Below are 23,003 nucleotides of genomic sequence, written 5' to 3' on the forward strand. Positions count from 1 at the left end.
AGAGTATACATATGAACATTTTGTTAGTACGTCATGAAAAAAACCTTAAAAATCAAAGTCAAAAAAGGTAAAAAAATGAAATTTCGCAGGCTCGAAAATTTTTTTTGTGGGTATGCGTAGTGGAACTTTTTTTCTTGAGTCCAAATCCTATCGAAAAATCGATGGCGTGATATCGGTTAACTTTCGTCCATACAAATCGATCCACTCTAACGCATATGTATGCATATTAGACTGGGTCGATTTATTAACCGATATTATCGCCAACGTTTTTACAACATTTTTGTTTTGAAAAAAAAATATATATATATTTTTTGGGTTTTGGGAGGTGTTTTGGTCGAAAAATTGACTCTTTCTTCATTTTTTTCGCAGGCTCGAAAATTATTTTTTTGGGTATGCATAGTGGAACTTTTTTTCCTGAGCCCAAATCCTACCGAAAATCGATGGCGTGATATCGGTTAACTTTCGTCCATACAAATCGACCCAGTCTAATGAATGTATATATTATATTATATTTAATATATTAAGAAAAGACTTCAATGAATTTTGTAATTGAAATTTCGACAAAATTTAAGGAAAATTTTGCGAGTACCTCCATCAGTTCCCTTGTCGTTGGTGTGAGGCCTGAGAAAAACTCCATAGCCCGACTATGGGGCTGAGCGGTATAGGGGCCTGCATCAACGTTATTTCGCTTCATAGGAGGTCGGTGGGATGTCGGTGATCGAGAACTATCAATCTCCTAATGCAGGGTGCTATGCAGACCGTCGCTGTTGGCCGTTTTTCAGTCAGGGAGAACTTTCTACTGTTTTTGAACGGATTCTTCCCGGGCCGTCTCTGGAAGAATGATGGCCTTACCACAGCAAGGGATCTGGTATGGCGCTAATTTTATATCTGCCTGCTGAGCCCACCTTGTCAAAAACTTCAAAACTAAGGAAATCAAAGGTGGTGGACGAATTTTTGGGAATTTCTGATATTTATACACCTTCTGCTAATGTTCGAATCGCTGAACTGTCGAATAAATAACTCCAATATTCACTATTGCAAAACGGTATTTATTAGTCTACTTTGGGAGTAGTACTTCACAATTATACTTCACTAATTGCGTGTTTAAATCAAACTGATTACTGATTCCTCAGCTTGCACTGCTTTTATACTATCTGTTACCTCATTCGCCCATTTCTCATTAGGTATAGACGTTTACCGATTATACCTTCTAGAACAGTTGTATCTTCTGCTTGGTTAGTTAGCTATATCCATGTATATCTGTAGTTTATGTTTTTTTCTTCTAGCCATGTGCGTTTGCATGTATAAGAAACAAATTCTGCTCTTAGCTGCCGGCTACATATGTGTATGTGAAATAATCTCTATGATCCAAGAACATTTAGAACATTTATTTATTTAAATATTTTCCTAGCACAACAATTTGGTAAATTATTTTACAGTGCTAGTCAGGAATTGTAAATAGTTAAATTTAAAATTAATTAATACGACAATAGAATTAACAACAAGCAATAAACAATACAACAATAATATTAGTAAAGATAAGCCTGCTGGTTATGTGTATGGAATATTTTTCGTTGCCTTGTACACAAGTGTGGCTGCTTGCTGTTTTTGTTGTTGTGATTATTTACTAACAGCATAGTGATACTAATATTCGCCACAATATTGTACAAGTCGTCTTACTGGTGGAACCCCATAAAATTTAGATGGCCCGGGCCATGATTTGGCTCACTCAAAGGTTAATTCGGCCATGTTTGCACCCATCCATACATATATACGTATTTTTGCTTGGTGATAAATAATTTTAATTGATGGAAGTTATCTTAAATATTTTGCAATTTTTTTATCGGTATTTCCTTTTGCTCATTCATTTGTTTACGAAAAGCACCAGAATCAGCTGCTAGATATTCATTCGTATTTTATTGCATTATATAAAAATCGAAGGGGAAGTAGGTCAGATGTAAGCAATGAATTGTTTACGAGCTATGATAAACATTCACTTACATAAATGTACATATATACATATTTATATTGTAACGAATTTAGTGCAACTCCGCTTATTTGCAACCTTCTCTTAACGTTCGAATCACTAAACTATTGAATAAATAACTCCACTATTCAATAATGCAAAATGGCCTTTATTAAAGTATTTTCAAAATAACACTTCTAATGCTCGACAGATAGCGTGCTTAATCAAACTGATTGTCGTGCCTCTACTGTTGCTGCCTTTTATAATGTCTGGTTTTGTAGTTGCATATTTCTAGGCTTTTCTATTCTAGAATTTACTAGTTAGTTATCAGCTATAAAATAACCAGCTATACCGCGTTTATAGCTTCTCATAAGCGCGTGTATATGTGAGTGATACTTGCACAAATTATTGCCTTCTTTTGTGAGCGTCTCAGATAAGATATATGCATGTGTTTATGCGTCTCTTCTCCGCTGCTCGTATGGACATATGGGTAGACATAATGATTGATTTAATGATGTGCATACAAGTCACTGCTTAGCATCGGCTTAGAGATAATAGTATCCCTTAGTGTTGCTAATATTCGTCACAATATTCACTTGCAAACACAAAGTACAATATATAAACATACATGCATACAATGTTTATTAATATTATTCTTTATTAACACTGTACAACAGAAATTTTGACACAGTTTCCATATATACATATGTAAGTAGGTAAATTCATTTTATATGTATTTCTAGTTGAACTCTGTAGATGTACATACATATGTACATAGCATCGGCCAATAAAAAAGATGTTATATTAAATGTCGATCAACAAATAACTGTTAACCTTTTTATACTCATTTGAGCAGAGCTCACAGAGTATATTAACTTTGATTGGATAACGGTTGGTTGTACAGGTATAAAGGAATCGAGATAGATATAGACTTCCATATATCAAAATCATCAATATCGAAAAAAAATTTGATTGAGTCATGTCCGTCCGTCCGTCTGTCCGTTAACACGATAACTTGAGTAAATTTTGAGGTATCTTGATGAAATTTGGTAAGTAGGTTCCTGAGCACTCATCTCAGATCGCTATTTAAAATGAACGATATCGGACTATAACCACGCCCACTTTTTCGATATCGAAAATTTCGAAAAATGCGGTAATTTATTGCCAAAAACGGATAAAGCGATGAAACTTGGTAGGTGGGTTGATCTTATGACGCAGAATAGAACATTAGTAAAATTTTGGACAATGGGCGTCGCACCGGCCACTTTTAAAAGAAGCTAATTTAAAAGTTTTGCAAGCTGTAATTTGGCAGTCATTGAGGATATCATGATGAAATTTGGCAGTAACGTTACTCGTATTACTATATGTATGCTTAATAAAAATTAGCAAAATCGGAGAACGACTACGCCCACTTTTTGAAAAAAAAAAATTTTTTAAAGTCAAATTTTAAAAGAAAAGTTAATATCTTTACAGTATATAAGTAAATTATGTCAACATTCAACTCCAGTAATGATATGGTGCAACAAAATACAAAAAGAAAAGAGAGTTTCAACATGGGCGTGGTTCCGCCCTTTTTCATTTAGTTTGTCTAGAATACTTTTAATGCCATAAGTCGAACAAAAATTTACCAATCCTTCTGAAATTTGGTAGAGGCATAGACTCTATGACGGTACCTGTTCTCTGTGAAAATGGGCGAAATTGGTTTGAAGCCACGCTCAGTTTTTATACACAGTCGACCGCCTGTCCTTCCGCTCGGCCGTTAACACGATAACTTGTGCAAAAACGATATATCTTTACTAAACTCAGTTCGCGTACTTATCTGAACTCACTTTATCTTGGTACAAAAAATTGCCGAAATCCGACTATAACTGCGCCCACTTTTTCGAAATCGAAAATTACGAAAAATTAAAAAAATGCCATAATTCTATACCAAATATGAAAAAAGGGTTGAAACATGGTAATTTGATTGGTTTATTGACGTAAAAAACAACTTTAGAAAAAACTTTGTAAAATGGGTGTGACACCTACCACATTAAGTAGAAAAAAATGAAAAAGTTCTGTAGGACGCAATCAAAAGCCCTTGGAAGGAATACTGTTCGTGGTATTACATATATAAATAAATTAGCGGCACCCGACAGATGATGTTCTGGGTCACCCTGGTCCACCTTTTGGTCGATATCTCGAAAACGCCTTCACATATACAACTAAGGGCCACTTCCTTTTAAAACCCTCATTAATACCTTTAATTTGATACCCATATCGTACAAACACATTATAGTTCCACTAGTCTACCTATATGGCGATATCTGGAAAAAGCGTCCGCATATAGAACTAAGGCCCACTCCCTTTTAAAATACTCATTAACACCATTAATTTCATACTCATATCGTACAAACACATTCTAGAGTCACCCCGGCCCACCTTTAGAACTATGGCCGACTCCCTTTTAAAATACTCTTTAATACTTTCCATTTGATACAAACACATTCCAGGGTTACCCTAGGTTCATTTTCGTCCATGGTGATTTTCCCTTATTTTGTCTCCAAAGCTCTCAGCTGAGTATGTAATGTTCGGCTACACCCGAACTTAGCCTTCCTTACTTGTTTAAATAAGTTTTCGGTTTCTTTTGGATTAGGTTATATTAAGTTATGAGCGCGTGTATGGGAACTTCCCACACTTCCACTCGTATACATTTCATTACCATTGTGAATGCCATCAGTGAGTGCTGGGTGGCGGCACATTTCAATCATATTACTTCTTAGTAATCCTCAGCGCACCACTTCATTCCTCTGATGAACTGAAGTAGGAGCGAAAGATCCACATTCCCAGCCTCTTTCAAACTGTCAAAATACCGTGCGCCCAGAAATCTGACTTGCCTTGTTTACAATCCTGGACAACGGCCGAGAAAGTAATGAACCATATACTCTTCCTGGTAGATCCTAAAGAGGAAGTTGGTATGTGCCACCGTCAGAGCATCGGTGCAATAGCGCAATGATCAGTGATGAAATCCGTCAGTGCTCTTACTGCTTATCTCATATTCCTAGATTTTCCTCAAGGGATAACTCAATGGCCGTCGTACGAATTTGTTCGCCTCGCTTATGGTCATTTCGGAAACTTTGCATCTCATCTTCAGATTCCTTCCCTCCAATATCGTGCAGAAATAAAACAAAGGGAAATGTTGAGAAGCCTTAGGGACACCAGCGAGGCTCGACACCTCCACATGATATCCGACGTTGAATGGCAACGACTTAGAGGCAACCTGTATGCTGACAAAGATTGGTACATTAGTGTCTGAGACCATACTGCTCTGAAGCAGTCTGGCTGCTCTCTCTATGGCCTAGATCTCCGACTGAAAAATATTGCATGATTCAGGAATTCAGTAGCGCTGATTTACCTGCAGATGATATCCAGTTCCAACTCCCTTTTAAATATACCAGTGGTGTGTGAAGATTGTCGGACGTCAGGTCAGTTATGATTCTGTTTAGTCGGCGACTTTTTATGTGATCTCATATCGTCGCGTGCCCGTATATGGCTGATTTCCACATGTTGGATTTTCTTTGTCGTAGAGGCCCTATCGCGCTCAATCACTACACGAACACTTGTTGAGGCATCATGTGAAAAGCTGTGTTTAACCTTTCCAGAGGTATGCTGCTCAGTGCGTCTGATATTGCAAGAATGCTAGAGCATTTACACCTTCCCCACTCTCTGTTCATCGCTCTTTTTGCATTGGAGGATATGCGGCGGTGATAGCTCCAGCTCCTCCCGAAAGCTTTTTGCTGGTGTAGTGTGCTGCCAGAACTTTATTTGAACCCACCTACACGTTCCTTTTCCAGCTTTATTTGGAGTCGAGAATCATGTGAAGGTGTTTGGGTTCAGAAGATAGTTTTATAGTGGTTTACCTCACCAACTAGTCGTATTCCTATTCCTGGGCATGTAATGGATCCATGGAATTATAAAGTATTGTGTTCCAAGTGCTATAGGTGTCTTGCGTATGGCGTTCGTTTGATGAAAGTATCTGCAATGTTGAGGACGTCTGGCAGAGTGATTACCTCGAGAAGGGCGCTTTCAACCGAACGCCCGGGAACATAACTATCTTGTAGGCATCGAGTTTCATTTAAACAGAATTTTATATCTACAAAATAAAAGTATTTTGTGAAGATAGAGTTATCTTTTATAAATCTCATGTAGAGAGAGAAAAGATAATTATCTTTTAAAGGAAAGAGAAAATGTAATAAGATGTACTCTCAGAAAAATATGATGATCACAATGTTGCAGCAAATGTTAGAAATTTGTTGTACAGGGTAGACAAGTCTCTCAGCTGCTGTTATGCTTATTTTTATACTCAGCTGAGTAGAGGTCACAGAGTATATTAATTTTGTTCGCATAACGGTAATCCGTAACGGCATAAATTAATCGAGATAGATAAATACTTCTATATATCAAAATGATCTCGGCGAAAAAGAAATTAATTTAGCCATGTCTGTCCGTCCGTCCGTAAACACGATAACTTGAGTAAATTTCTAGGTATTTTAATGAGATTTGGTATGTAGGTTCCCGGACACTCATCTCAGATCGCTATTTAAAATGAACGAAATCGGAATATAACCGCGCCCACTTTTTCGATATCGAAAATATCGAAAAACCGAAAAAGTGCGATAATTCATTACCAAAGCCGGATAAAGCAATGAAACTTGATAGGTGGGTTGACCTTATGACGCAGAATAGAAAATTAGTAAAATTTTGGACAAGGGGCGTGGCACCACCCACTTTTAAAAGAAGGTTATTTAAAAGTTTTACAAGCTGTAATTTGGCAGTCGTTGAAGGTATCATGATGAAATTTGGCAGGCACGTTACTCCTATTACTATATTTGTGCTAAAATTAGCAAAATCGGATGGCGAACTCGCCCACTTAAAAAAAAATTTTAAAGTCAAATTTTAACAAAAAATTGATTATCTTTACAGTATATAAGTAAATTATGACAACATTCAATTCCAGTAATGATATGGTGCAACAAAATACAGAAATAAAAGGAAATTTAATATTTGTCTAGAATACTTTTAATGCCATAAGTCGAACAAAAATTTACCAATCCTTGTGAAATTTGGTAGGGCATAGACTCTATGACGATAACTGTTTTCTGTGAAAATGGGCGAAATAGGTTGAAGCCACGCCTAGTTTTTATACACAGTCGACCGTGTGGCCTTCCGCTCGGCCGTTAACACGATAACTTGAGCAAAAATCGATATATCTTTACTAAACTTAGTTCACGTACTTATCTGAACTCACTTTATCTTGGTAATAAAAATGGGCGAAATCCGACTATGACCACGCCCACTTTCTCGATTTCGAAAAATGAAAAAATGCCATAATTCTATACCAAATATGAAAAAAGAGATGAAACATGATAATTGGATTGGTTTATTGACGCAAAATATACTTACTTACTTACTTAATTGGCGCTTAACCGTCTAAACCAGTCGTTCCTTCGCTCCGCCAACCGGCGCCAATTGGTCACACCAAGGGAGTTTAAATCGTTTTCCACCTGGTCCCTCCAACGGAGTGGGGGCCGCCCTCTACCTCTGCTTCCATAGGCGGGTTCCGATAGAAACACTTTCTTGGCTGGAGCATCATCTTTCATTCGCATAACATGGCCTAGCCAGCGCATCCGCTGCGTTTTAATTCGCTGGACTATGTTGATCTCTGCATATAGCTCGTACAGCTCATCATTAAATCTTCTTCGGTACTCGCCATCGCCATCGCGTAGAGGTCCATTATTCTTTCGAAGAACTTTTCTCTCGAACACTCCCAAAGCCGCTTCATCTGCTGTTGTCATGGTCCATGCTTCTTCCCCATATAGCAGGACGGGTACAATAAGTAACTTGTAGAGTATGATTTTCGTTCGCCGAGAGAGGACTTTACTGTTCAATTGCCTACCTAGTCCAAATGAGCATTTATTGGCAATATTGATTCTTCGCTGGATTTCAGTGCTGATGTTGTTGCTAGTGTTGATGCTGGTTCCCAAATAAACGAAGTCTTTTACTATTTCGAAATTATGGCTGCTAACAGTAGCGTGGTTGCCAAGGCGCGTATGCGCTGACTCTTTGCTCGATGACAGCAGGTACTTCGTTTAGTCCTCATTCACCATCAAACCCATCTTTATAGGCAGCTCCTTTTCGTGCTGTCGAAGGCGACTATAAATTCGACGAAGAGGTGATGTGTGTCGATTCTCTTTTCACGGGTTTTTTCCAAGACTTAGCGCATTGTGAAAATCTGGTCGATGATAGATTTACCAGGTATGAAGCCGCATTGTAAAGGTCCAATCAGCCGGTTTACGGTGGGCTTCAATCTTTCGCACAATACACTTGAAATGACCTTATATGCGATATTAAGAAGACTGATTCCACGATAGTTGGTGCCTTTTGCTGTATCCCCCTTCTTGTGGACTGGGCAAAGAACACTTAGATTCCAACCGTCGGGCATGCACTCTTCCGCCCATATTTTGCTAAGAAGCTACTGCATGCGCCTTACCAACTCCTCGCCGCCGTACTTGAATAGCTCCGCAGGCAATCCATCAGCGCCCACGGCCTTGTTGTTTTTCAATCTGGTTATTGCTATTCTAATTTCGTCATAATAGGGTGGGGGGGGGGGACATATATTCCATCATCATCGATTGCGTGATCGGGTTATTCATCTCTGCGCGGTGAATTGCTGCCTCCATTTAGGAGAGCAGAGAAGTGTTCCCTCCATAATCTAAGCACTCTCTGGACATCAGTTACAAGGTCGCCGTTTTCGTTCCTACACGAGCTTGCCCCGGTCTTAAAACTTACCTTTAGAAAAAACTTTGTAAAATGCGTGTGACACTTACTATATTAAGTATAAGAAAATGAAAAAGTTCCGCAAGGCGAAATCAAAAGCTCTTGGAATCATTGCAGAAATACTTTTCGCGGTATTACATATATAAATAAATTAGTGGTACCCGACAGATGATGTTCTGGGTCACCGTGGTTCACATTTTGGTCGATATCTCGAAAACGCCTTCACATATACAACTAAGGGCCACTCCCGTTTAAAACCCTCAATAATACCTTTAATTTGATAGCCATATCGTACAAACACATTACAGAGCCACACCTGGTCCACCTTTATGGCGATATCTCGAAAAGAACTATAGAACTATGGCCCACTCCTCTTACTCTTTAATACCTTCCATTTGATGCCCATGTCATATAAACACATTCCAGGGTTACCCTTGGTTCATTTTCCTACATGGTGATTTTCCCTTATTTTGTCTCCAAAGCTCTCAGCTGAGTATGTAATGTTCGGTTACACCCGAACTTAGCGTTCCTTACTTTTTTGTTTGCTTTCGAGCTGCTGTTGGAGACGTGCTTGGTTACTTGTTTGTCTTGTTGATCAACTCGTTTGGTTTATATTGTGGCTAAACATGCTACATACAAATATGTACATGTGTATGTATGTGTGATCTTACACCTAGTACCTTGTGGGGAAAATTTATGCCTTTTTAGATTAACAGCAATAATTTTGCATGAAAATACAAATTTAACACTGCAATGTCTCAGAAATGTGTTTCACGGCTTTTTTCAACCATTTTGAAGAATCTACTACATTTCCAGTTGTATATGAAAAACTGTCATATGCAGATTTGAGTTGTTACTGGAAAGCGTCAATTGCAAATGGGGAGGATCATATGGAAATGAGAATAGTTAATTCTAAATTCGAAAGCGTTAAATTGAAATGAGAATAGTTATGAGTAAAGGAGAAAACTGAAAATGCGAAAGCGTCAGAATATATGAGCTAATTTTCCTGCGGGTTATATACTTGTAAAAGTCATCGTTTGATACATTTTTTCCACAACACAATGGGATCCGATTACTCAGGGCAGGTAATTTATTGTTTGTAAGTATGTATATTTAATATAAGTTTTGTTATATCTCATTTGTGAACCACAAATGTTTCGAATTTCTTTGGCAATTCAAGTTCAGGTTCTCTAAACAACTTTTGCTTCTTACATAACATCCACAGAAAATGCAACCCGTAAGATGCCATTTGATGTAAGTTAGTTTTTTTTTCGAATTCGAGCTACATAATAAGGCCTTTAGATAGATACATAATTAATTGAGCATCGCACTGCCACCATTGGGTCTATTGTGCCCTCATCTCCATAACATCATCTTATCCAAGCCGATCACCCTGATGAACCCTAGCAGTTCACTTGGCTCGAGGGATTTAATGTGAAAATTCTCTGGCCATGGTAAGCCATAAACTTAGCTCTGCGTCTTGAGATTGTGTCACATTCCACGAGGATGTGGTTCGCAGTTTCCGCTGATCGATCACAAAATCGGAATGTGTTGTTCGATAGTATGCCCCGTTTATGCATGTGGCTATTCAGTCTACAATGTCCTGTAAGAATAGCTGTTACGATTCTTAACTTGTCTTTCGAGAGGCCTATCAATGCCCTATATTGGGCTGTGTTATAACCCCCTAACAGTAACTTAGATTGTCTCAGGCCTGTCATATTGTGCCAGTGTTCTTCCGTCTTTTCGCTCTTTTCTACTAATAAATGCCCCCTAAATTCCTGTGGGCCTACTGTAAGGAACGGCTCGGGACCGGTGGGTCGTGTCGTTGCTGCCTCTCTGGCCAGGTTGTCCGCCTGCTCATTACCATCAACTCCCCTGTGGCCTGGGACCCAGGCCAACATTACTATGTTGTGTGCTCCTAGTTGGTTTAGCTTTTTCACGCACTCAAGGAGCAGTGCTGACCTTATTTCGAACGCCGAGATTTCCTTGAGGGCGGCCTGACTGTCACTGAGTATGGCGTTTGTTTCATTGGATTATTCGCGCTAGAGGTTCAGGTAAGCGCACTGGCTTATGGAAACTACTTCCGCTTGAAAAATGCTCGGGTATGCTCCCAGAGGTGCTGATATCTTGGCTCTGGGTCCGCAGACTCCGGCTCCAATCCTCTCTGGTGTCTTCGAGCCATCGGTGTACCATAATATTTTGTGTAGCCGCTGAATGCTCTCCAGTCTACTTTCCTTCCATATACCCTTGTCTTTCAATTCTACTTTATACCTTTTCTCAAAAACTATCTTCCTGAGGATATCATCCCTCGGGAGTTGAGAGATCTTCTCTCTCAGTTCCTCCATTTTCAGGGACGATATGACTTTACCTTTGCCCGAGCCCTTATTTCGCTTCTTATTTTTTTCATTTTGAAAAAAATATATTTTGAAACAATTTAAAGAACTTTTATATTCTGCTGAGCAGATCTCACAGAGTATATTAATTTTGTTCGCATAACGGTAATCTGTAACGGCATAAACTAATCGGGATAGCTATAGACTTCTATATATCAAAATGATCTGGGCGAAAAAATAAATTCATTTAGCCAGGTCCGTCCGCCCGCCCGTCCCCCTGTCCGTTAACACGATAACTTGAGTAAATTTTGAGGTATCTTAATGAAATTTGGTATGTTGGTTCCTGGGTACTCATCTCAGATCGCTATTTAAAATGAACGAAATCGGACTACAACTACGCCCACTTTTTCAAAATTAACATATCGTAATAAAATTGTATACACATATTTTCCTTATAGCAGAAAATATTTCTAGTAAAAATGGACAGGAGAGGTTAAAGACCACGGCAACTTAGATATAAAACAAATTTAAAAGGGTCGTAGACTAGAATAATAAGCTATAACTTAGCAAAAAATAGTTTTGAATCAAAGATATTTCACTTATCAAGTTTGATTGTAAGAGGAAATGGGGAGAATTTTTTTTTAAATGGGCGGTGCCACGTGTTATTTAGAAAAGTAATTTATCTGAAATGAAATGTACAATTTAAGCTCACGCTGAGTATACAATGTTCGGTTACACCCGAACTTAGACACCTTTACTAGATAAAAACAAGTAAGGAAGGCTAAGTTCGGGTGTAACCGAACATAACATACTCAGTTGAGAGCTATGGAGACAAAATAAGGAAAATCAATCTGGGGTAACCCTGGAATGTGGTTGTATAACATGTGTATCAAATGAAAGGTATTAAAGAGTATTTTAAGAGAGAATAGGCCATAGTTCTATGGATGAACGCCATTTAGGGATATCGCCATAAAGGTAGACCAGGGCTGACTCTAGAATTTGTTTGTACGATATGGGTATCAAATGAAAGGTGTTACTGAGCATTTTAAGAGGGAGTGGGCCTTAGGTCTATCGGTGGACGCCTTTTCGAGATGTCCCCATTAAGGTGGACCAGGGGTGATTCTATAATGTGTTTGTACGATATGGGTATCAAATGAAAGCTGTTAATGAGTATTTTGAAAAGGAGTGATCCTTAGTTCCATAGGTGGACGCCGTTTCGAGATATCGCCATAAAGGTGGACCAGGGGTGTCTCTAGAATGTGTTTGTACGATATGGGAATCAAATGAAAGGTGTTACTGAGCATTTTAAGAGGGAGTGGGCATTAGGTCTATAGGTGGACGCCTTTTCGAGATATCGCCATTAGGGTGGGCCAGGGGTGACTCTAGAATGTTTGTACGGTATGGGTATCAAACGAAAGGTGTTACTGAGCATTTTAAGAGGGAGTGGGCATGAGGTCTATAGGTGGACGCCTTTTCGAGATATCGTCATTAGGGTGGGCCAGGGGTGACTCTAGAATGTGTTTGTACGATATGTGCATCAAACGAAAGGTGTTACTGAGCATTTTAAGAGGGAGTGGGCATTAGGTCTATAGGCGGACGCCCTTTCGAGATATCGCCATTAGGGTGGGCCAGGGGTGACTCTAGAATGTTTGTACGATATGGGTATCAAACGAAAGGTGTTACTGAGCATTTTAAGAGGGAGTGGGCATTAGGTCTATAGGTGGACGCCTTTTCGAGATATCGCCATTAGGGTGGGCCAGGGGTGACTCTAGAATGTGTTTGTACGATATGGGTATCAAATGAAAGGTGGTAAGGAGTATTTTAAAAGGGAGTAATCCTTAGTTCTATAGGTGGACGCCTTTTCGAGATATCGCCATAAAGGTGGACCAAGGGTGACTCTAGAATGTTTGTACGATATGGGTATCAAACGAAAGGTGTTACTGAGCATTTTAAGAGGGAGTGGGCATTAGGTCTATAGGTGGACGCCTTTTCGAGATATCGCCATTAGGGTGGGCCAGGGTGACTCTAGAATGTGTTTGTACGATATGGGTATCAAATGAAAGGTGGTAATGAGTATTTTAAAAGGGAGTAATCCTTAGTTCTATAGGTGGACGCCTTTTCGAGATATCGCCATAAAGCTGGACCAAGGGTGACTCTAGAATGTTTGTACGGTATGGGTATCAAACGAAAGGTGTTACTAAGCATTTTAAGAGGGAGTGGGCATTAGGTCTATAGGTGGACGCCTTTTCGAGATATCGCCATTAGGGTGGGCCAGGGTGACTCTAGAATGTGTTTGTACGATATGGGTATCAAATGAAAGGTGGTAATGAGTATTTTAAAAGGGAGTAATCCTTAGTTCTATAGGTGGACGCCTTTTCGAGATATCGCCATTAGGGTGGGCCAGGTGTGACTCTAGAATGTTTGTACGATATGGGTATCAAACGAAAGGTGTTACTGAGCATTTTAAGAGCGAGTGGGCATTAGGTCTATAGGTGGACGCCTTTTCGATATATCGCCATTAGGGTGGGACAGGGGTGACTCTAGAATGTTTGTATGATATGGGTATCAAACGAAAGGTGTTACTGAGCATTTTAAGAGGGAGTGTACATTAGGTCTATAGGTGGACGCCTTTTCGAGATATCGCCATTAGGGTGGGCCAGGGGTGACTCTAGAATGTTTGTACGATATGGGTATCAAACGAAAGGTGTTACTGAGCATTTTAAGAGGGAGTGGACATTAGGTCTATAGGTGGACGCCTTTTCGAGATATCGCCATTAGGGTGGGCCAGGGTGACTCTAGAATGTGTTTGTACGATATGGGTATCAAATGAAAGGTGGTAATGAGTATTTTAAAAGGGAGTAATCCTTAGTTCTATAGGTGGACGCCTTTTCGAAATATCGCCATTAGGGTGGGCCAGGTGTGACTCTAGAATGTTTGTACGATATGGGTATCAAACGAAAGCTGTTACTGAGCATTTTAAGAGGGAGTGGGCATTAGGTCTATAGGTGGACGCCTTTTCGAGATATTGCCATTAGGGTGGGCCAGGGGTGACTCTAGAATGTTTGTACGATATGGGTATCAAACGAAAGGTGTTACTGAGCATTTTAAGAGGGAGTGGGCATTAGGTCTATAGGTGGACGCCTTTTCGAGATATTGCCATTAGGGTGGGCCAGGGGTGACTCTAGAATGTTTGTACGATATGGGTATCAAACGAAAGCTGTTACTGAGCATTTTAAGAGGGAGTGGACACTAGGTCTATAGGTGGACGCCTTTTCGAGATATCGCCATTAGGGTGGGCCAGGGGTTACTCTAGAATGTTTGTACGATATGGGTATCAAACGAAAGGTGTTACTGAGCATTTTAAGAGAGAGGGGGCATTAGTTCTATAGGTGGACGCCTTTTCGAGATATCGCCATTAGGGTGGGACAGGGGTGACTCTGGTATGTTTTTGTACGATATGGATATCAAATTAAAGGTATTAATGAGGGTTTTAAAAGCAAGTGGCCCTTAGATGTATATGTGAAGGCGTTCTCGTGATATCCACCAAAATGTGGACCAGGTGATCCAGAAAATCATCTGTCGGGTACTGCTAATTTATTTATATATGCAATACCACTAACAGTATTCCTGCCAAGATTCCAAGGGCTGTTGATTTCGCCTTGTAGAACTTTTTCATTTTCTTCTACTTAATATGGTAGGTGTCACACCCATTTTACAAAGATTTTTCCAAAGTTATATTTTGCGTCAACAAACCAATCCAGTTACCATGTTTCATTCCTTTTTTCGTATTTGGTATAGAATTATGGCATTTTTTTCAATTTTCGTAATTTTCGATATCGATAAAGTGGGCGTGGTTATGGTCAGATTTCGCCCATTTTTTATACCAAGAAAAAGTGAGCTCAGGTAAGTACGTGGGCTAAGTTTAGTAAAGATATATCGGATTGTGCTCAAGTTATTGTGTTAATGGCCGAGCGGAAGGACAGACGGTGGACTGTGTATAAAAACTGGGCGTGGCTTCCACCGATTTCGCCCATTTTCACAGAGAACAGTTACCGTCATAGAATCTATGCTCCTACCAAATTTGAGAAGGATTGGTAAATTTTTGTTCGACTTATGGCAATAAAAGTATTCTAGACAAACTAAATGAAAATGGGCGGAGCCACGCCCATTTTGAAATTTTCTTTTATTTTTGTATTTTGTTGCATCATATCATTACTGGAGTTGAATTTTGACTTAATTTACTTATATACAGTAAAGATATTAAATTTTTTGTTAAAATTTGAATTTAAAAAAATTTTTTTTTAAAAAGTGGGCGTGTTCTTAATCCAATTTTGCTAATTTTTATTTAGCACATATAGAGTAATAGTAGTAACGTTCCTGCCAAATTTCATCATGATATCTTCAACGACTGCCAAATTACAGCTTGCAAAACTTTTAAATTACCTTCTTGTAAAAGTGGGCGGGGCCACGCCCATTGTCCAAAATCTTACTAATTTTCTATTCTGCGTCATAACGTCAACCCATCTACCAAGTTTCGTCGCTTTATCTGTCTTTTGTAATGAGTTATCGCACTTTTTCGGTTTTTCGAAATTTTCGATATCGAAAAAGTGGGCGTGGTTATAGTCCGATATCGTTCATTTTAAATAGCGATCTGAGATAAGTGCTCAGGAACCTACATACCAAATTTCATCAAGATATCTCAAAATTTACTCAAGTTATCGTGTTAACGGACGGACGGACGGACGGACGGACGGACGGACGGACGGACGGACGGACGGACGGACGGACGGACGGACATGGCTCAATCAAATTTTTTTTCGATCCTGATTATTTTGATATATGGAAGTCTATATCTATCTCGATTCCTTTATATATGTACAACCAACCGTTATCCAATCAAACTTAATATACTCTGTGAGCTCTGCTCAACTGAGTATAATTAACGCTAATCCCTTGCAACTTAAAATGGATACTGTTAAGCCTGTGGACTGGTTTCTGCTGCACCGACAGACCACAGGGAGAAATAAATAATAAAAAATTTAATGCTAAGGAAAATGTTATCCATCAAAGAAACTAAAATTCAAAGCAATTGTTTGTTTTATGATAAGATTGGTTGTTATTCTCTTAAATAAATATATATGAGTTTTAATGTAGTATTTTATCTTGTCTGTAAATAAACCCCGCAGTGAAAAAGTTTATAACTAGTATTTTTTTTCTAAGATGAAACTAGAGCTTTTTAACCCAGTAATAAAAAAGCAAGAGCTTTTATTAAAAAAAAAATAGTCATAATGAGAAAAGGTAGGTTAAGTTAGGTTGAACTGGTCGGTCCATGAGGACCTCACATAGACTAATTGAGTCCGTAGTGTTACCAGAAGTTTGTTTTAACGACCAAACTGAAAAAACCCTATCAAAAACCAGGACCTATGTTATAAAATAAGAAGCTTCCTAGGACTTAAGCCACTTGCTGCTTCTAGATCTGACAGCTGTATCACTCCTAATATCTGGAGTCTTAGTCTGGTAAGTGCAGGGCACGAGCACAGAACGTGCTCGATCGTTTCCTCCTCCAACCCGCACTTCCTACATCTGCTATCACTGACCAAGCCTAATTTAGAGGCATGTGACGCCAGAAGGCAGTGTCCAGTCAGAATACGTCATGAGTCTACAGTCCTCTCTTTTTAATGATAGAAGCAACTTTGTCAGCCTAAGGTAAACTAACAACTAAGACATGACGTCAATAAATGCGTTTGTAACACTTCAACCATCATAGGAGTGCGGGGTCGAATCACACTCCGGGAGGCTTTGAAGAGATTTACAATTTATAATCGAAACAGCTGCCGCCTTGTCCATGCTGATGTCACTTGGTTAAATTTTTCCCAAATTATTAAATAAATTATAAACTAAATTTAGTTAGTTAAGGTGGAACTGGTCGGTCAATAAAGACCTCACATTTACTGAATGGCTCCTTAGTGTTACCAGAAGTTTATTTAGTGACCAAAGTGAAAAACCCCTTTCAAAAAGCAGGACCTATGTTATAAAATAACTCCAACCTGTTGGAAAATACAAGAATATTTATTGGACCTACATATGTTGCTTGATTCGTCTAAAGCTAATAGCTGTATCGTTCCTTAAAGCAAGAGTCTTAGTCTGGTGAGCGCAGGGCACGAGCAGAAAACGTGCTCGACCGCTTTCTCCTCCAACCCGCACTTCTTAAATCTGTTTTCAATAACTACGCTTAATTTTAAGGCATGTGCCGCCCGAAGGCAGCGTACGGTCAGAATACCAGACATGAAACGACAGCCCTCTCTTTTTAATGATAAAAGTAACCTTGTTAGTCTAACGTCATAGGATTTGCTCATGATCTTAGACATTTTGCAGTTCCGCGCTTCTGTCCACGGCTTTCCTGCTTAAAGGATCATATGCAACTACTGTCTACTTATAATTTCTCCTAAATGGATTGGAATATCTATCGTCGATTCATTGAGTGCTGCACCCTTCTATGCCAACTTATCGACCTTTTCGTTACCTGTTTCCCCTTTACGATCGTAAACTCAGCAAAGATGTATGTTCGGTCTAAGCGTAGGCTTTCTAATGCTTCTTTGCATTCCAGGATATTTCAAGATAAAGAACTGTTTGAGTTTATTGCCCTAAATACCGCCTGACTATCAATACATATGTTGACGCAACTGCAGCTTAAGCACGCTTTCTTCAGAATTTGTGCTACTTTCTTCTCCGCTACAATTTCGGCCACAAAGGCACTGCACTGGCACACTGGCAGCTCGGAGGATCTACTTATTTCTGGATCGAGACAGTAAATAGCAGGCCCTGCCGTTTACGCACCCTTGCGTGAACTCTCGGTTTTATTGTAGCCCAAATATCTCTTCGAATGTCGGGTACGGGGCCGGGTAATCCGTCGCCTTATATGAGATGGCATTATAATGCTATAGTTAAACGACTTTTACTCAAGCTGTCCTGTGGCCTTAAGCTTTGCTACAGTTTCTTACACGATATTTTTGGCCATAAATTCTGCAGGCAGGGGTAGTTTTAAGGGCTTCTGTTATGGTAATCAATGATAATTTGCAACTCCCTAAAAAGGTGTTTGGTATGCGTACTTTTTTGTGTCGCTGTCCACCAAACAAGGAACACATAGTATAACATGGGATTGACAATTGCCGTAACTACCCAATGAGGGAGCTTGGGTGATAGGCTTTTGCCCCTTACTTATCATGGAGCCGATCTATAACCACTGTTGCTGTTGCTGTTGGTAATATCGACTTTAGTGCCTAATCGAAAGTTTAAATTTATGACAAAATTGAAAGCAAATATTCGATATTCAGAATCACTTTTTACTTCAAGCAATATTTTGCCAATGAGGCAGTGACATAACAGAAGTCTACGTCTCGGGGTCAATCTCCAGCTCATAGTATTTTAGCAATATTTTATTTTTCGCTCTTTCACATTTTGTCAAAACGCTCTCATAAAGAGCTGGAGTCTGCTGCTTTTTCACAATCGCAAATTCTTGCTCGGGCGCCATTTGTATGTACGGCAACAGCACAATCACCACATGGTTTGGAGATGAGGAGGTACGCACGCAGACGTAAGGTCACTGCCAGCTACAAGTCTCCAGACACACTAAACACAATTCAAATGGTCGGGCATCATTGCAAATCAATCATGTGTAAAAATTTAATTCGAAATGAAATTTTCGAACATCAAATGCACAAAGCCCTGAAGTACCTTAATTACTTTGGTTGATTGAGGAAATTATTTTCAGGTGGAAGCTTATTCCAATATTTAAAATTTTTCCAGCTGTTTTCATTTAAAAATAATATTCATAAAATATCTTAAAATTCGATACGAACTATGATGTTGTAAATTTAGGGTATGTTCGGATAAAAAATAAAATTGTTTTTTTTTGCTAACCGAAACCGAAGATTCGGTTAGACTCTAACTTTCTTATATGCACGCCGCTGATAACTCCTTTATCTTTTTGAAATTTTGTTGCTAATCAAATAAAGTGACATACTTACATCCATGCTAAACAATATATGTATATGTTTTTGTTGTATAGTACAAATAAAAAACTTTTGTATTTACCCTGCAGAAAATTTATTGATATAAAACAGGTCAACAATGTAATTTATTTTAATTAAACAATATTTATGTAAAGTATGATATTTTAATTAAGCAAACGAATGATACAAAGTTAATAAAAAGTAAAAGTATTAAAACAATTAACAATAAAAAATGACTGCTGGTACTTTAGTGATTGCTTTCTAGTATTACGGCTGTTGCTGATGTCTGCTGTTCGGCTGTTAGTCGCAATCTGTCTCCACTGACTCTCTTTATGTGCCTTGATTGTGGTTAACAGATGCAGCGTAGATAATTGTGTAGGGATGCCACCATTTTATATTTATAAGGTATTAACCTCAAATGTCTACTGTTGAAGGTAAAACGATTGAAACTCGTACCGAGCTCACTGCCTTGAAATAATAAGAAAATTCATAGGAAATCCCGTATTGCAACTAAGTGATGCAATGACCCCTACTCTTATAATCTCACAGAATTTTTAGGTGTCCATTGTGGACAGAACTACTGACCCCAGCTAAGAGGATGGATCAAAATATGATGGCGGAAAAACGGAAGTTGGGATCTATGGGCCGAGATTTAAGATCGATACCTCACTATTTTTCGAGAGTATCTTCATTATCCACTATTTTTCGAGAGTATCCTCATTATGTCAGACAGCAAGACAGTCTTACGTGGCTTGCGGTCTTACACAATTACTTCTAAGTGGATGAATGCATTGAAACAAGCAAATTGTCTTAGTAGTGAGCAGACGTGTTTTTATTCGCTGTGCTTGTATCATATTTTTAAATGATGAATAGCTGTCTTAAGTGTACAAGTTTGTGTGGTGGTGCTGACCACTTAATGTGTGGCCTATGTGAAATAAAAACGTACATAAAATGCACAAAACTTAGTGCTAATATTATTAATATATTAAAGAACAATAATAATCTGTTCTACAGATGTGACAATTGTGTTGTTGGTTTGCCCTCCGTTACAGGCTAACCTAATATAAACGCACGCAAGTCATTTTCTGTCAAAAATGTCTCATGCACATACAACTTGTATGAGACAACCCAAATTGAATTTTCTGCGTGAAAACCTAACTCGATTTCCAATTTTTGTTTTGCGGGACATTTAGATTTGACGTTTACTGCCAGCTGACGTTTAGTTTTTATTTACAAATTGTAATTTTGTTTCGTGCTAAAATGGAGGTAAGAATTCATTTTCGTAAAAAATTATATATTTTTATTAAATTATAACCTTTTTGGATTTATTTCAGATTTGTAATGAGCAGCTTATTACTGCCGTGCAGGCGCACGTTTGTTTGTACAACAAATCCTCGGCGCTTTATAAAAATAAAGCTGCAAAGGATGCAGCATGGGAAGCAGTTGCAGAAGCAATCAACAGCAATGGTAAGTAAATGCTGGCGGTGGTTTATTTTTGTATTTTAATAATTATTTTATTGTTTTTCAGCCTATAACTGCAAAACACGCTGGCTTTCTTTGTGCGATCGATATAGGAAGGAGAAATCCGAGGATGCAGGGCGGTCGGGTGCTGGCACCAGCTTTAGAAAGCAGCGGAAGCTGTTCAGCACGATGCAGTTTATTGAAGAATCTGCAGAGGAGGGAAGGTAAGGAAATTTTGGTAATACTTTACGACAGCATGACACTGTTAATACGCGTCCAAAAATATCGAAAGATGTGTCAAAAGGCGCGTATTGACCTCGACAACAATAATCCGAATGCGGAAAATAAAAATTGTATCTGTGTCCGGAGATATTTGCAGTTGAAGTTAGAGATTTTCATGTGATTGTTGTAATTTCGTACCCACAAAAAAAATTGTTTTGCGCGGTTATAGTTTTGGTATCCAAACCGGTGTTGGACCCATCCAGGGTAATTTTTTATAAGCGCGGCCGAAGGCCGCCAATGCAGAAAGGTGTTCTGCGCAAAAATACTATGGATGCCACCCCCGTTTTCGGAGGTACCCACAGGTATTTTTTCGGTTTTTCGTTAATATCTTTTGAACGAGTTAAAATTTTTATTTCCGCCTTCGGATTATTAATACTGATGTCAAGACGCGTCGTTTGACATCACTATTTTTGGACGCGTATTATCAGTGTCATGCTTTTGTAAGGAATTACCAAAATTTTTTATATTAAATTAAATATTTGTGCCTGAGTGTCGCTAATGTTTCCACTAGTATATCGACTGCTAAAACACCTTCAAAAATGTCGGTAGCGTAAAATCAAAAGGAATAATTGTGCCTATGAAATGTTTATTACCGTTTTTGAATTGTTGATACCGAGATTTATGGATGTATTTTAGCTGTCTATCGCAGACGTAAAGTACTCTAGCATTTAAGTGAAAGTTTCGATGTCCAGAGGTTTGTCTTTGTGATTCAATGAAATATTTCATAACGAAACCCAGGGCAGTTTTAAATATCATTGAGTTTTTTGTTTTGTCGCGGATCGATCCGCAATTGCTCCGCAAAGCATCCGTCGGATATCGTAACAATCACGAAAATCTTTCATTCAAAAAAAAATTTCCAATTTTGAGGCTTATTTGGGATCATTTACAAAAATTTAAATTGCTATATACTTTGAACGCCTATAATAAACTTTTATTAAATCTTTTTTTCTACTTCCAGTCCAGTTACCAATGTAGATTCTCCTAAGCCACCAGACAAACGCCCTTCACCTCGTGAGCCGCCGAAGAAGAAAAAGGTGGATGACCTTTTTGAAGACGTTTTGATAAAGATGCGAGAAAGGTACTCTGCGGCTAATACGCAAGAAGACGAAATATTTTTCTCCTTGCTTAAATCTAAACTTGCAAGGCTGTCTCAATCGCAAAAGGACGAGTTGCAAGCAGACATCTTAGCACTTGTTTCAAACAAATTGAAACATTATAATTTATAAATTAATATAAAAGTTATCATTCTCGACTGATTCATACACCTGAGAAAAGAAAAATAGCAGTGGCAATTTTTATCACTGAATTGATTTGAGTATGTGGTTTTGTAGCCCAATAAATTTTAGTACAACAAAGTACAAATTATAGATCTCTCATAATTCGCCTTGATTTTTGACAGCTTTTTCGAGGGTATTTCAGATTTTCGCCCATAAAATGTGAACAATTTTTTGTTGGTTGCTTAAAATTTATTGGGCTACAAAATCACATACTCAAAACAATTCAGTGATAAAAATTTCGACTGATGTTCTATTTTCTGTTCGTCGGTAAAATAATAGCAGTGGTACTTTTTATCATATTTCGTCAATTTATTTCTCTTTTTTATTTTTGATAATTTATGAAAAAACTTTTGTAAATTTTGTCGCAGAAACTATGCAAACCAATCTCAAAAACAGTTCCAAAAAAATTCTAAAGCTCGAAAAAATTCTACGAATATTTCGAAGTTTTCGATTTAGAGCTTTCAGATGTTTGTTGAGTATGCAGCTTTGTAGCCAATTCAATTTTACTTTAAAGAAGTGCAAGTTTCAAAACGATATCGGCCAACGTTTAGTTTTGAGAATTTTGTTGTCGATGGTGTTGCTCATTTTCTTCTATATCATCATTCATTATATGAAAGAAAACGATCGTCTTAAAACCTAATTTTCATTAAAATAAAATTGAATTGGCTAAAGAGCTGCATACTCAACAAACATCTGAAAGCTCTAAATCGAAAACTTCGAAATATTCGTAGAATTTTCTCGAGCTTTAGAATTTTTTTGGAACTGTTTTTGAGATTGGTTTGCATAGTTTCTGCGACAAAATTTACAAAAGTTTTTTCATAAATTATCAAAAATAAAAAAGAGAAATAAATTGCCG

General features: G+C 38.3%; 1 protein-coding gene across 3 annotated transcripts in view; it reads left to right on the forward strand.

The window, feature by feature from the left end:
• Positions 1-23,003, forward strand: part of Sesn (Sestrin) — a 516,933-nt gene that overhangs the window by 30,779 nt on the left and 463,151 nt on the right. The window contains exon 1 of one of the 3 annotated variants that reach the window (XM_067775366.1): positions 9,654-9,867. The exons of the other annotated variants lie outside the window; for them this stretch is intronic. The gene's annotated coding sequence lies outside the window, so the exon portion shown is untranslated. Of the gene's footprint in view, positions 1-9,653; positions 9,868-23,003 lie in introns of those variants that run through there. 3 annotated transcript variants of the gene reach the window in all.

The sequence above is a fragment of the Eurosta solidaginis genome, chromosome 3 (genome assembly GCF_040869045.1).
Source record: "Eurosta solidaginis isolate ZX-2024a chromosome 3, ASM4086904v1, whole genome shotgun sequence".
Classification (NCBI taxonomy): domain Eukaryota; kingdom Metazoa; phylum Arthropoda; class Insecta; order Diptera; family Tephritidae; genus Eurosta; species Eurosta solidaginis.